Here is a 13,400-nt window from a genome sequence, read left to right on the forward strand (position 1 = left end):
CTGCCGGGCCATCTTCTCCTGCCGGGCCATCTCCTCCTGCCGAGCCATCTCCTCCTCCTCACCTTGGTCGTCCCAGTACTCTTCCTTCCACTCTTCCCACAACATATCCAATGAGAACTCGTCGGAGTCGGCAGTTGACCCTCCCAGAGCCTCAGCCCCATGGGAAGAGGGGAAGGAAGAGGAAGTAAGTATTTGTTTTCATGTTTAATGTTATTTTTATTTAATGTGTAATGGATAGGTATGTAATGATGTGGTTTTCATACACTTGTGGACCACACTCTGTATATAATCTACTTCTATGGGACCGGGTCCATGGAGGAAGATTGTTTGCAGAGTGTGGGTTATAAGTGTGTGAAAACCACATCACATACCTATCCTTGTTCATGATATTGATTGGTTTCTGTGATGTGATGTCCAAACTGTTTCCCGAATCGCAAACAAAATTACCATTACAATTATCCATGATGGCATATTACTGTTTGAATGCAAATAACACAGCTTAAAGGGACAGTCAGAAAATTATTGATTACAAAGAAAACACTGTATTACGCATTATCAAGTTGGAAACAACAAAACATGGAGAAATACGTGTGACTTATGTGCTTACCCTTGTATCTATGACTATGAAAAATGACCACTTATTTGTTGTTCTGACATAACAACATTTTAGACATCAATGATCAATACATGGTAAATAATATGCTGTATGAGCACAAGGTTTTAGATATACAAATGCTATCCAAATGCCCTCTAGTGGTCAAATTGCATAATGATTACATGCACTCTTCAAGCTCTAAGAAATGAGCACACAAACCTCATAGGTTTAGCTTGCAAATTAAAATAAACACAGACAAATGATTAATTGGTGAGAAACCTTTGATATCATTGATATTACAAAATTGACTTTTATAATAATGCAAAACATTATTTGTTTTCTAAACTGTCCCTTTAACAAAATACATATAATAACATATATTTGAAGATTGTTGGTATATCTACATGTACTTGTTCAAACAATAAATATTGAAATCAGATTTATATTGACGTGTTATATAAAGTCTATTTTCTTAAAGAGACATTATTGTGTTAATTTATTTTTATAAAGACATTTGTTTTAACAATGAATATGGTTTAAAGTCCTTTTAGGAGTGGGGGGTGAAAATATGCTAACAATAATATATTTGGAGATTAACCAATGTGGAACTTATACATGATACAAAAATAAACATTTGCATTAAAGGGACAGTATACTATATTTTTAACAGAACTGTATGTAATAGACACTACTAGAAACAACAAGATTAACATATACTGATATCAATATTACAAAGCTTTAAACACTTTCAAAGAAAATCGGGTTAGCTCTATTGAAAATATAGATGAACCCCCATTACAACCGTAAAACAAGACAATACCCCATCATTAACATATGAAAAGACCCTTTACACAAACAGGAGAAAGCTGGAGATGGTACTCACATGAAACTCAGAGGCTTGGCGAGGAGTCTGAAAATTACTTACATTTTCTTTGAACAGAAGCAAAATGAAACGTGTATTTGTTAAACAATGGACTATCTAACTAGAGACAAAATAAAAAGTTTTGATTTATAATGTGAGTGTCTAATGAACCTTTAATAAAATATACGACGAAATTACATTTAGAAGAAGTCGGCATCATATATTTTGCATATGATAAAGATAAATGCATATTGATTACTTTATTCTAACACAATAGCGCATATTTATGAATTAGATATATTTAACATTAAACACAACAGTCATTTTTCATAAAAAGGAACATATTGTTGACCAACATATTAAACAACATGGACTATAGAGATTTGCACTTGCCTCGAAATATCTTATGCATGAAAACATTTTGCTTTCGTTCGTTTATTCAACCAGACATCCAGCAAAAGAGAATGTGGTGGTCTTTATCAGCCATGGGTCAACAATGTAACATGATGCAAACAATCCATATTCGCAATGTTTTTAAACTTGGCTTCATTCACAAACGTGTTTAACGTGCACAAACAAATATTGCGGGACTACGTAATACAATCAGACGTTTTTTTACCTTTGCATGTGACGTCTTAATTAACATGGCGCTTCCTTGATCACGTAAGAACGCAATCCAATAAAAGGTGCATCCTTGATCGCGTAAAAACGTCAGTCAATACAAGGAATCATTGGACAGCCTGGCAGGTGACGTCTTAAGCAACATGGCGCATCCGCGATCGCAGAAAAACCGCAGCCAATACAAGGACTCAGTTGACAGCTTGGCATATCACTAAGAAACGTATTTATATTTTTGTAACTAGTATGTGTCTAGATTGCTATCTAGGAATGTCACGAAATCATGAATCATCTTTTCGGACTTGACTGTCCCTTTAACTATAGCTATGGTGTATATCTTTAACATTTAAAAGATACACATGAGAAATACATATGCCATTGATGTTTTAAGATATGTTTAGATTGTTTGGGAATAACAATAATGACACATGTATTGATCAAACGTGTCATTTATTCAAGTTGAAATATGGTCAGACTACCTATAGCCATATATGGGAGGAGAAGAATTTTTTAACAATATTTTGAAAAACATATTCCTCATCTAAAATATGCGCATTACACACAGAGATTGATTTGGTTACACTTTTACAATAAGATAGAATAGAAAATGAAATACATGTGCTGTCAACATTACAATAAGATTGTTTATTATTAAGATTATATGTCCTTGTTCATGTAAAAAGGACAAAAACGCTTTAGAAATGGAAATACATTTGTTAACAATTGTGCTCACCATCACTTAAAGGGACATGATTTTTATTTATAAAAAGAGGATACACAGAGACAATACTATTTCAAGAAAATGAACACTTTACAGGGATTATATCATTGTATCAATCTTCAGTTCATTTGTTAAAGGTGCATCAATTCATGCAGAGTTTATAAATACACACATGGATGTGAAATTTGAAATATACATATATAACAATCTATATATACATATATAAAACAATTACTATGCTAATCATAATCATGCAATGATAAAGTTTTTAGAAAAAAATATAAAGACAAAAATAAAAATTACATTGGAGATGTTAATCTTAAAGTCATTTACAATTGTATTACATATATGATTCAGGAAACAACATTATTTTGGGTATGTCCCTTTAAGGATCAACCAGATAAAATAGAGATTTCAATCAATGACATGAATAAGGAGGACAAAGAATCGTGCAATGACATGTCTTTTATTAGTATGTCAGAAAACAACAACGTTTATAAATAATATGGTAAAGATCAGGAAAATTGGAGCCATATGACAAGGTAACAGAGTGCATCACAGTCCATGAAGAGAGTTGCCAAGGGCCACCATAGCCCCATTGTAGATATATGACAATGTAACAGAGTACATCACAGTCCATGAAGAGAGTTGCCAAGGGCCACCATAGCCCCATTGTAGATATATGACAAGGTAACAGAGTGCATCACAGTCCATGAAGAGAGTTGCCAAGGGCCAGCATAGCCCTATTGTAGATATATGACAAGGTAACAGAGTGCATCACAGTCCATGAAGAGAGTTGCCAAGGGCCAGCATAGCCCCATTGTAGATATATGACAAGGTAACAGAGTGCATCACAGTCCATGAAGAGAGTTGCCAAGGGCCACCATAGCCCCATTGGAGCCATATGACAAGGTAAAAGAGTGCAACAGGCACAACAATAAACTGAAAAACAGGCCAAATGGCAACAATAACAAAAACATCAACATGTGGACGGAGGATTCTTATCTGCGCCCTTCGAGCATCTCCAGATCCTCCACTTACTGGTCATCCTCTTCATCGTCCTGTGCATGTCCAGCTCCAGATTCAGGCCTTGAATTTAATAGCATGATTTGACGCAGAGTCAAATCCTGAACCCGGAGCTGGGACTGCATGGTGTCGTTCATCCCTTTCAGGACAGCTGCTTTCCTCAACACGGCCTGCTCTACTCGTGCTATACCTTCTAGCATGAGCCATGCTGAGTCACAGCCTAAAATAAAGAATAAATCAAATATTAAGGATAATTACACAACAGAAGAAAAAATAAGCAAAGATACATTGTCATCATAAAGACAAATCATTCTTTACATCAATTTGTTGAAATTGATTCTTTACACATTAAATATGTCATTCAGACAGACCAAAATCATTAAAGGGACAGTTTCCTCAAACATGTTGTCCCCTTTAATTGGTTTTCGATGATCCACTTATACAGCTTGAGTGTATAAAATCTTGTTAAAGGATTTACATTGTTCTTACATTAGCAATTTAAATATTTTAATTATACTGTGGTAGGCACACCTATCCTTAAACATTTTGGCGTTGAGGACAAGCTGTGTAAACATAGCAACCTGAAGAAATTACATTCCCACTGGGTTAGACAAGAGATAATGTATCAACATTTGTACATAAATTGTTGGATCCAAGTAGTGGTGATTGGTATATGTAGTGATATCAAATTAAAGGGACACTGAACCTAAATATTTAATTGACTGATTCAGATAGAGCATGACATTACAAATATTAAAAAATTACACATATTCTTTAAATGTTAGAATTCTCTAGCTAGATTTTGAATGCAAGAATGTAGGTTTATAGGGCAGGCCATATTTGTTTATCAAATGTGGTTGTCCCTGCTGGTTGATGGATACATTCATCCAACAATAAAGAAATGATGTCCACAATTATTTTCTATTTAAAATTAATTCTAGGCATTTCTTTGTTTCAATAAAGATAGCAAGAGAATGAAGAATAATTCATAAGAGTAGTAAATTATAAATTTGATTAACATTGCATGCTCTATTTGAATAACAATAGAAACAATTTGCCTTCAGTGTACCTTTAAGTATCTTATAATGTGAATTTGGAATGATACTTACAGCTGTGCCTGGGAAGGACAATCCGACACCCAGGACAATGAAGGTTGAGACAGGGGGGAGGGATGGGATTGGGTTGGGGAGGGATGGTATTGGGTTGGGGAGGGATGAGCTGCTGCTCCGGGGTAGGCCGTACAGCTGGGGAGTGGTGAGTTGGGGTCTGGGCAGCTGGGGTAGCTGTACGGCCCATAATACGGGGAGAGCGGCGAAGGGGGACGAAGGGCCGTTTTTTGGGAGGGACAGGAAAGGACAAATGGGAAGGGCCGGCAGGGGTCTGGGCCTGGGCAGGGGTCTGGGCCTGGGCAGGAGTCTGGGCCTGGGCAGGAGTCTGGGCCTGGGCAGGGTTCTGGGCCTGGGCAGGGGTCTGGGCCTGGGCAGGGGTCTGGGTCTGGGCCTGGGCAGGGGTCTGTGACTGGCCAGGGGACTGGGCAGGGGCAGAAAACAGATGACCAGAGGTGGAGGATCCATCTGAAATAAATAATACAAATATATTAACATCTCATACATCATGAAATCAAATCAACGCATTTAAAATTGATTATGTTTTCAATATACTTAGAAGTGTGTTTGAATTTCTAAACAATTATGAAATGAGGATATGGTATGCATATAGGCACTCAGATGAATATCAATGACTGTCTGTACAATTATAACATTATTATTGTGGTTTGGCCTGGAATATGCATGTGACATAATGATGGCATGAATTATAAATAAAATTAAAAAAAAAAACATCCAAGCATATTTTCAAGCTGCCTGATATAGAAAGGGGGCAGTAGTGTATTTGAACAGACAAATAATATTCCTTTTTAAAGTGCAAAAGCTGTAGACTTTGAATGTCTTCAATAAAATGATTTCCAATAAAGCAACATGTTGTAAACATGATAGATATATTTCCCATACCATCAGACTTCAAGGCAGCCTCTTCCTCCTCCGTCACACATGTTAAATCAATCTCTGTAAAACATAACATGTTGTGTACACGTTAAGATCAGATATTATAACATATGTTACTGTTGCTCAAAGACACACATCAATGTTGCTTTAAAGATATACACACCCAAAGTTATGATTTACATCATTTTGATGGAGCATACAAATGACATTAGATTTGTTATTCTCAATGATTCAGATTTTCGATGTATTGTTTGTATTAATTTTAAAATCATAAAAGCATAGTACATAGAACATTTAAGATTTCTCATGTGTGTATCACTTGATGACTGTTGTCAAATAATATTGATTACCAATACACCTTCAATGACATATAAATGAGTCAATGGACTTACCAGAAGACCGCAAATGCGGCTCTGTGTCAGTGCTGGATTCCTCTGGGCTCCCCACACTAACTCTCTCTATGAATGATATAGATATATATTAGTGAACACATTTGGGATAGCACTAAATCACATCTGTAGCGATTTTTAAGAATAATCAACTTGAAAATGTGAAGAATAGAGCAGTCATTATCCAAAAAAATGCTTGATTGAATCAAGGGGATTCTGTTAAAAATGATGTATTGAACAAATGTTTAATTTCTGACTATATTAGACATCAAACTCATCTCATACGATGCTATTGCATATCTAAATATACCCATTGATCAATGTTCTTAAAAGAATACACACAAACCACATTTTGAATAACAGCTGTTGACAAATATAAACAAAGACATGTGGCACATCCAGCCATTTGTGCAATGTACAGTAATCTTGTTTAGGACACAACACATATTTATCACAATACAAAACCAAATTGATTAGTACAAATATGTAATCATGGTGCTGTTAGAGTATGCTGATATCTATAAAGTAACTCCTACAGTGAATATGTGAATTATATATCAATATTGTCTAATCCAAAGAATGTAAAGATGAATGAATCTATTGTTTATTAAAGGGACACTGACATGATTTATTTCAATCATTGATTTCACTGTTCAAACTGTTCCAAATGATTTTACATTGACTCATATTATAATTGGAATGTTGCTACATTTTAATCTTAAAGGCAGATAAGCAATATTGGATTCAATAAATATTGTTTGTTGAAGGTATCCACCAATCATCAATCAAAACCCAGGTTGGTCAACCAAAATTGAGCTGCAGATAAACGTACATTCTTGATTTTAAAATACATTTAGCTATAGAATATTTCACATATGATTATAGTATTATATTTAAATGTTGATTAATATTGCATGCTCTATCTGAATGACAACATTAATAATTTTAGCTCAGTGTCCCTTTAATATAAAAATATATTGATTTGACAATGTTGGTGTTAATGAATTCTCTACTCCATATGTTGATGTAATGAATGGGATTGAGCATGCAATTCCAATCTAATATGTTATTTAAGGATATCCTAAGAATTATTTAATTTTCATCTATTAAAGGGACATGAAGCTCTAAATGTGTAATTGTATACTTTTTGAAACTATGTACTACTGTTATCTGAACACATGATTTTAACTTTTGTAAAAATGCCAATTTATGCATAAAAAAACAGCCGGATAATACCAGTAATGCATTGTTTAACCTAAACCAAAATCCATTTTTTTTTTAAGAACTAAAACAATAGACTGAACCAATCTAGCTCATAAAATGTTTAAACAAAACAATAAAATCACATTTAAAAATCATTCTATGTAAAATTTAGTTGGCATGTCCCTTAAATGACGTGATCAATTTCAAAAATGGAATCTATATTTTTAAAATCTAAACATATGCAAAAGTGTGTGTATTTTTAAAAAATGTATACAAATATGATTAAGCAATACACAAGGGAAGAATATAAATTGGACATTCAAAGAATCTTACATTAAAATTAAGACATCCAGAATAGATGGGATATCTTAAATTCCAAACAAAATCAGAGTAGTCTTACAATGTAATCCTATTTTTTTTGTTTTATATATTCTTATTTGCAAAAAGTTTTAAAATCCATTTTGCAGATACATATAAATATTGAACAATGTGGATTTAGTATGTAATGTTCTGTCCATGTTTCTAAGACAAATGTCAATTAAAATGAGACATACCATACTGTGACAAGCCCTGCCTTGAGGATCCAGCACCAACATCCAGATCTGTAATATATTAAATGAGGATTGGATATCATTAATACAAATCATGCCATGTTTAAAATCTTTACATTATTAGCAAATCAATTAAAAACTATTAATCCTTTGGTAGTCCCATGACTTAATTGTTTCCTCAATTAAATTCATGATAAATATATCCTGTACTCTTATTTTCAATCAGTTGTGTTGTTTACTGTAGCTTAAATTATTTTTTTGTGTTATTTCATTCTCATCAATTGATGGGCATATGTTATAATTTTTTTGGATTCTGCTTTTTTCTTTTTTTATTATGTATAATATTGAAAATAAGAATACTGTATTCTTCACATATATAATAATTCACATTTCATTTTGACCAACATGTGTAAAGCAATGCCACTTACAGCAAACCCATGTTAACGTGTATGCACAATTCCATTTTCGCGATCATTGCGCAATGATTCCAAGCGGAGTTACGCATCCGTCATTTGACCAACATGTATAAAGCAATGCCACTTACAGCAAACCCATGTTAACGTGTATGCGCAATTCCATTTTCGCGATCATTGCGCAATGATTCCAAGCGGAATTACGCATCCGTCATTTGACCAACATGTATAAAGCAATGCCACTTACAGCAAACCCATGTTAACGTGTATGCGCAATTCCATTTTCGCGATCATTGCGCAATGATTCCAAGCGGAATTACGCATCCGTCATTTGACCAACATGTATAAAGCAATGCCACTTACAGCAAACCCATGTTAAGGCGTATGCGCAATTCCATTTTCGCGATCATTGCACAATGATTCCAAGCGGAATTACGCATCCGTCATTTGACCAACATGTATAAAGCAATGCCACTTACAGCAAACCCATGTTAACGTGTATGCGCAATTCCTTTTTTGCGATCATTGCGCAATGATTCCAAGCGGAATTACGCATCCGTCATTTGACCAACATGTATAAAGCAATGCCACTTACAGCAAACCCATGTTAACGTGTATGCGCAATTCCATTTTCACTCTGTGACGCATATTCTGTAGAGCGCAAGAAACATCATTCCTATTTCATGTGTCACTAATCTAAAATCAGATATCTAAACATCATATGTAGTGTATGTTGTGAGATCTGTATAGGTTTAGTATCTGACTATACAGGGAGTGCAGAATTATTAGGCAAATGAGTATTTTGACCACATCATCCTCTTTATGCATGTTGTCTTACTCCAAGCTGTATAGGCTCGAAAGCCTACTACCAATTAAGCATATTAGGTGATGTGCATCTCTGTAATGAGAAGGGGTGTGGTCTAATGACATCAACACCCTATATCAGGTGTGCATAATTATTAGGCAACTTCCTTTCCTTTGGCAAAATGGGTCAAAAGAAGGACTTGACAGGCTCAGAAAAGTAAAAAATAGTGAGATATCTTGCAGAGGGATGCAGCACTCTTAAAATTGCAAAGCTTCTGAAGCGTGATCATCGAACAATCAAGCGTTTCATTCAAAATAGTCAACAGGGTCGCAAGAAGCGTGTGGAAAAACCAAGGCACAAAATAACTGCCCATGAACTGAGAAAAGTCAAGCGTGCAGCTGCCAAGATGCCACTTGCCACCAGTTTGGCCATATTTCAGAGCTGCAACATCACTGGAGTGCCCAAAAGCACAAGGTGTGCAATACTCAGAGACATGGCCAAGGTACGAGAGGCTGAAAGACGATGACCACCACTGAACAAGACACACAAGCTGAAACGTCAAGACTGGGCCAAGAAATATCTCAAGACTGATTTTTCTAAGGTTTTATGGACTGATGAAATGAGAGTGAGTCTTGATGGGCCAGATGGATGGGCCCGTGGCTGGATTGGTAAAGGGCAGAGAGCTCCAGTCCGACTCAGACGCCAGCAAGGTGGAGGTGGAGTACTGGTTTGGGCTGGTATCATCAAAGATGAGCTTGTGGGGCCTTTTCGGGTTGAGGATGGAGTCAAGCTCAACTCCCAGTCCTACTGCCAGTTTCTGGAAGACACCTTCTTCAAGCAGTGGTACAGGAAGAAGTCTGCATCCTTCAAGAAAAACATGATTTTCATGCAGGACAATGCTCCATCACACGCGTCCAAGTACTCCACAGCGTGGCTGGCAAGAAAGGGTATAAAAGAAGAAAATCTAATGACATGGTCTCCTTGTTCACCTGATCTGAACCCCATTGAGAACCTGTGGTCCATCATCAAATGTGAGATTTACAAGGAGGGAAAACAGTACACCTCTCTGAACAGTGTCTGGGAGGCTGTGGTTGCTGCTGCACGCAATGTTGATGGTGAACAGATCAAAACACTGACAGAATCCATGGATGGCAGGCTTTTGAGTGTCCTTGCAAAGAAAGGTGGCTATATTGGTCACTGATTTGTTTTTTTTTTTGTTTTTGAATGTCAGAAATGTATATTTGTGAATGTTGAGATGTTATATTGGTTTCACTGGTAAAAATAAATAATTGAAATGGGTATATATTTGTTTTTTGTTAAGTTGCCTAATAATTATGCACAGTAATAGTCACCTGCACACACAGATATCCCCCTAAAATAGCTATAACTAAAAACAAACTAAAAACTACTTCCAAAACTATTCAGCGTTGATATTAATGAGTTTTTTGGGTTCATTGAGAACATGGTTGTTGTTCAATAATAAAATTAATCCTCAAAAATACAACTTGCCTAATAATTCTGCACTCCCTGTATACACATTTTTTTAAAAAATTCAAATATTAAGATATTATATGAAGTTGGATAGTTACCTGGTTCAGATTCTCCATCATCTCCTCCCAGGCCACCGGACGGAGAAGCAGCTGCCCTGGCCCCCGCGTCAGGACTTTCAGATCCCGCAGCTGGGAGGGAAGAAGAGGAGGCCGAGGATGGCGAGGATCTAAATCTTTTGGGGACCCAGAGATTGAGGAGCTCGCATAAAGTCACCTCATAAGGGAGTAGGTATAGTTTCCGCGGGGCCTTTCTTTGGCCCCCTCTTTTACGGGCTTGTACCCAGTCCCTTATGAGGTTGACTTTTTTTGTTAAGCGCAAACTCATATCTCCGAATCTCCTCATGATTTGATCCTGGCTCCTCTGGACGTCACACACCAATTTAAACACATTGGTGATAGACTCCCAGAGGGCCTTCTTAACAGGCGCATCTGTCGACCTCCTCTTGTTCCCAAACAGCTGGGGATAAAAGTCCTTGACGGCGTGGACCAGTGCAGCGCTCTCCTGCTTGGTGAACCTGGGAGATGACATGCCTGCTGGGTTGTCCAATAAATATATTATAATAATATAAACTGCATGCAGGCATTAGAGAACTGACAAAGATGGCACTTTTGGACTTTTATATGGTGAAGTAAACATGAGATGCACCATGGGACAAGTTATCTGTACATCTGATTGGATAAAAGTTTGAAATATTGTTAGAATGTCTGTGAGACCATCCTGACTCAAGTTGTGTTTGTGTGATGAACTCTGATTGGCCGTTCCTTAATGTTTCATATCTTAGTAACTTCCTTACACATACCTCCTGGTGGTGCTGTAACTTCATTTTTCATGTAGACTTATTTGTAACTCATGGGCCTGTCATGCGGATATGTGTGACGCAGATTTAATATCCGTGATCCGTTAAATATTAATGATAAAATTCTATTTAAAATCTAATACTGTCACATTATTAAATGTTGTATACATTTTTCGGTTTAATAACGGTCTGTTTCTTTAATACAAATACACATTTAATATTGTATGTCTTTATTGTTCATAAAATCCATTTCTTTACTTATTGTGAAGTATTGATATTGCTCTATTAAATGTATTTCATAATGCACATTGATTGTGTGCTATTGCGTGACATTAGACTCTAATGTTTAAAGATGCTAATCTGGTGTTTCAAGATGCGTTTCCCACGCAATATTTCTGAATGTTCAAATTCAGGTTATAATGTCAGTAACTTGGATAATCTGTTTATAAATGTTAAACTACAGGTTTGTTTGTTATTAGTAAATAAACCTCGAGCTTGTATTTGTCTGAAGTGCTCATATATGTTATTGTGCAATGGCGTCTTTATTTTTAAATAGACATTACAAACAAACAATTGTATCAAATGATCTGTAGAGATAGAAAATTGTTTAGACTTTAAAATGTAAATCAATTTATCTTAGTATTTAGATATCCTCAACAGAAGAAATTTAAATGCACATGGTTGAGCCAATCACATAAGGCATCTCTGTGCATCCACCAATCTTCATCTACTGAGCCTTTCTTGATATGCTTTTCAAGCAAAGTGTGTCAAGATAAGAAGAGAAGTAAATACACTCTTTAAATCTCTTAAAGGGACACTGTCCAAACAAATTTAGCGTTCGTGATTCAGATTGAGCATGAAATGTTAAGCAACTTTATAATTTAATCCGATTCTCAAATGTTAAGAATTATCTTGTTATCTTTCTTTGCAAATCAATAATGATATTTTAGATTACGGACAATTGTTGCAAAAAACCTGGGTTGTCCTTGATGATTGTTGGATAAATTAATCCAACCAAAAAAACCAAGTTCTGTCCAGAGTACTGAAGCAAATAAATTATCTATTTAATGCCTTATTTTTAAATTAATGATAGCAACATCACAAGGAACATTTATAATATGAGACAATTTTTAAAGTTGCTTAAAATAGAATACTCATTCAGAATGTATAAATCATAAATTTTTTAACTGTCTCCCTTTAAGTATATTTTGAGTTCATGTCCCTTTAAAGAGACATTTCACAATAATGCTTGAAATATCAGAAACCTAGGCACCTTCCTTTTGCTAAATTAGTATAACATATGAGTAAAGCATATTTAGATTAACTTCTGGATTGTTTTACACACTGATTGAAATATATATTGCAAAGGATGTATTTCGGAGTCTTCAGCTTAGAGGGACATTAAGCTATATGTTATGTATGCATTTTGGATAAGATTATAATATTTGAACAACTTAATATGTTTTGGTATTCAATCATTAGATTGTAATTATATATATTCTTGGATTAAATACATATCTACATAGGCTATTTTGATGCTGATTGTTGGTTGCACATAGATGCCTTATGTAATTGACTAAGATATGTGCATTGATGTATCTTTTTCGAAGTATATTTAAAGACTGGATGTAATTCTATAGTACTTTCTAAATATGTTTAAATTCTTTTATGAATTTTTAAAAAATCAATACACAATATACTTTGTGAATGTCCCTTTAAGGACCAAAACATTTGGAATGTTGATTTAACATTGTCAAAATAAACTAAAGGGGAATGAAAATTATATATAGATATGTGATGTCTAACCCAAGAGGTAAGATTTTAAAAACTACATAATATTAATAACTATAGTTAAATGACTCCACTA

This window comes from Bombina bombina, chromosome 5 (assembly GCF_027579735.1).
Source record: "Bombina bombina isolate aBomBom1 chromosome 5, aBomBom1.pri, whole genome shotgun sequence".
In the NCBI taxonomy this organism is placed as follows: domain Eukaryota; kingdom Metazoa; phylum Chordata; class Amphibia; order Anura; family Bombinatoridae; genus Bombina; species Bombina bombina.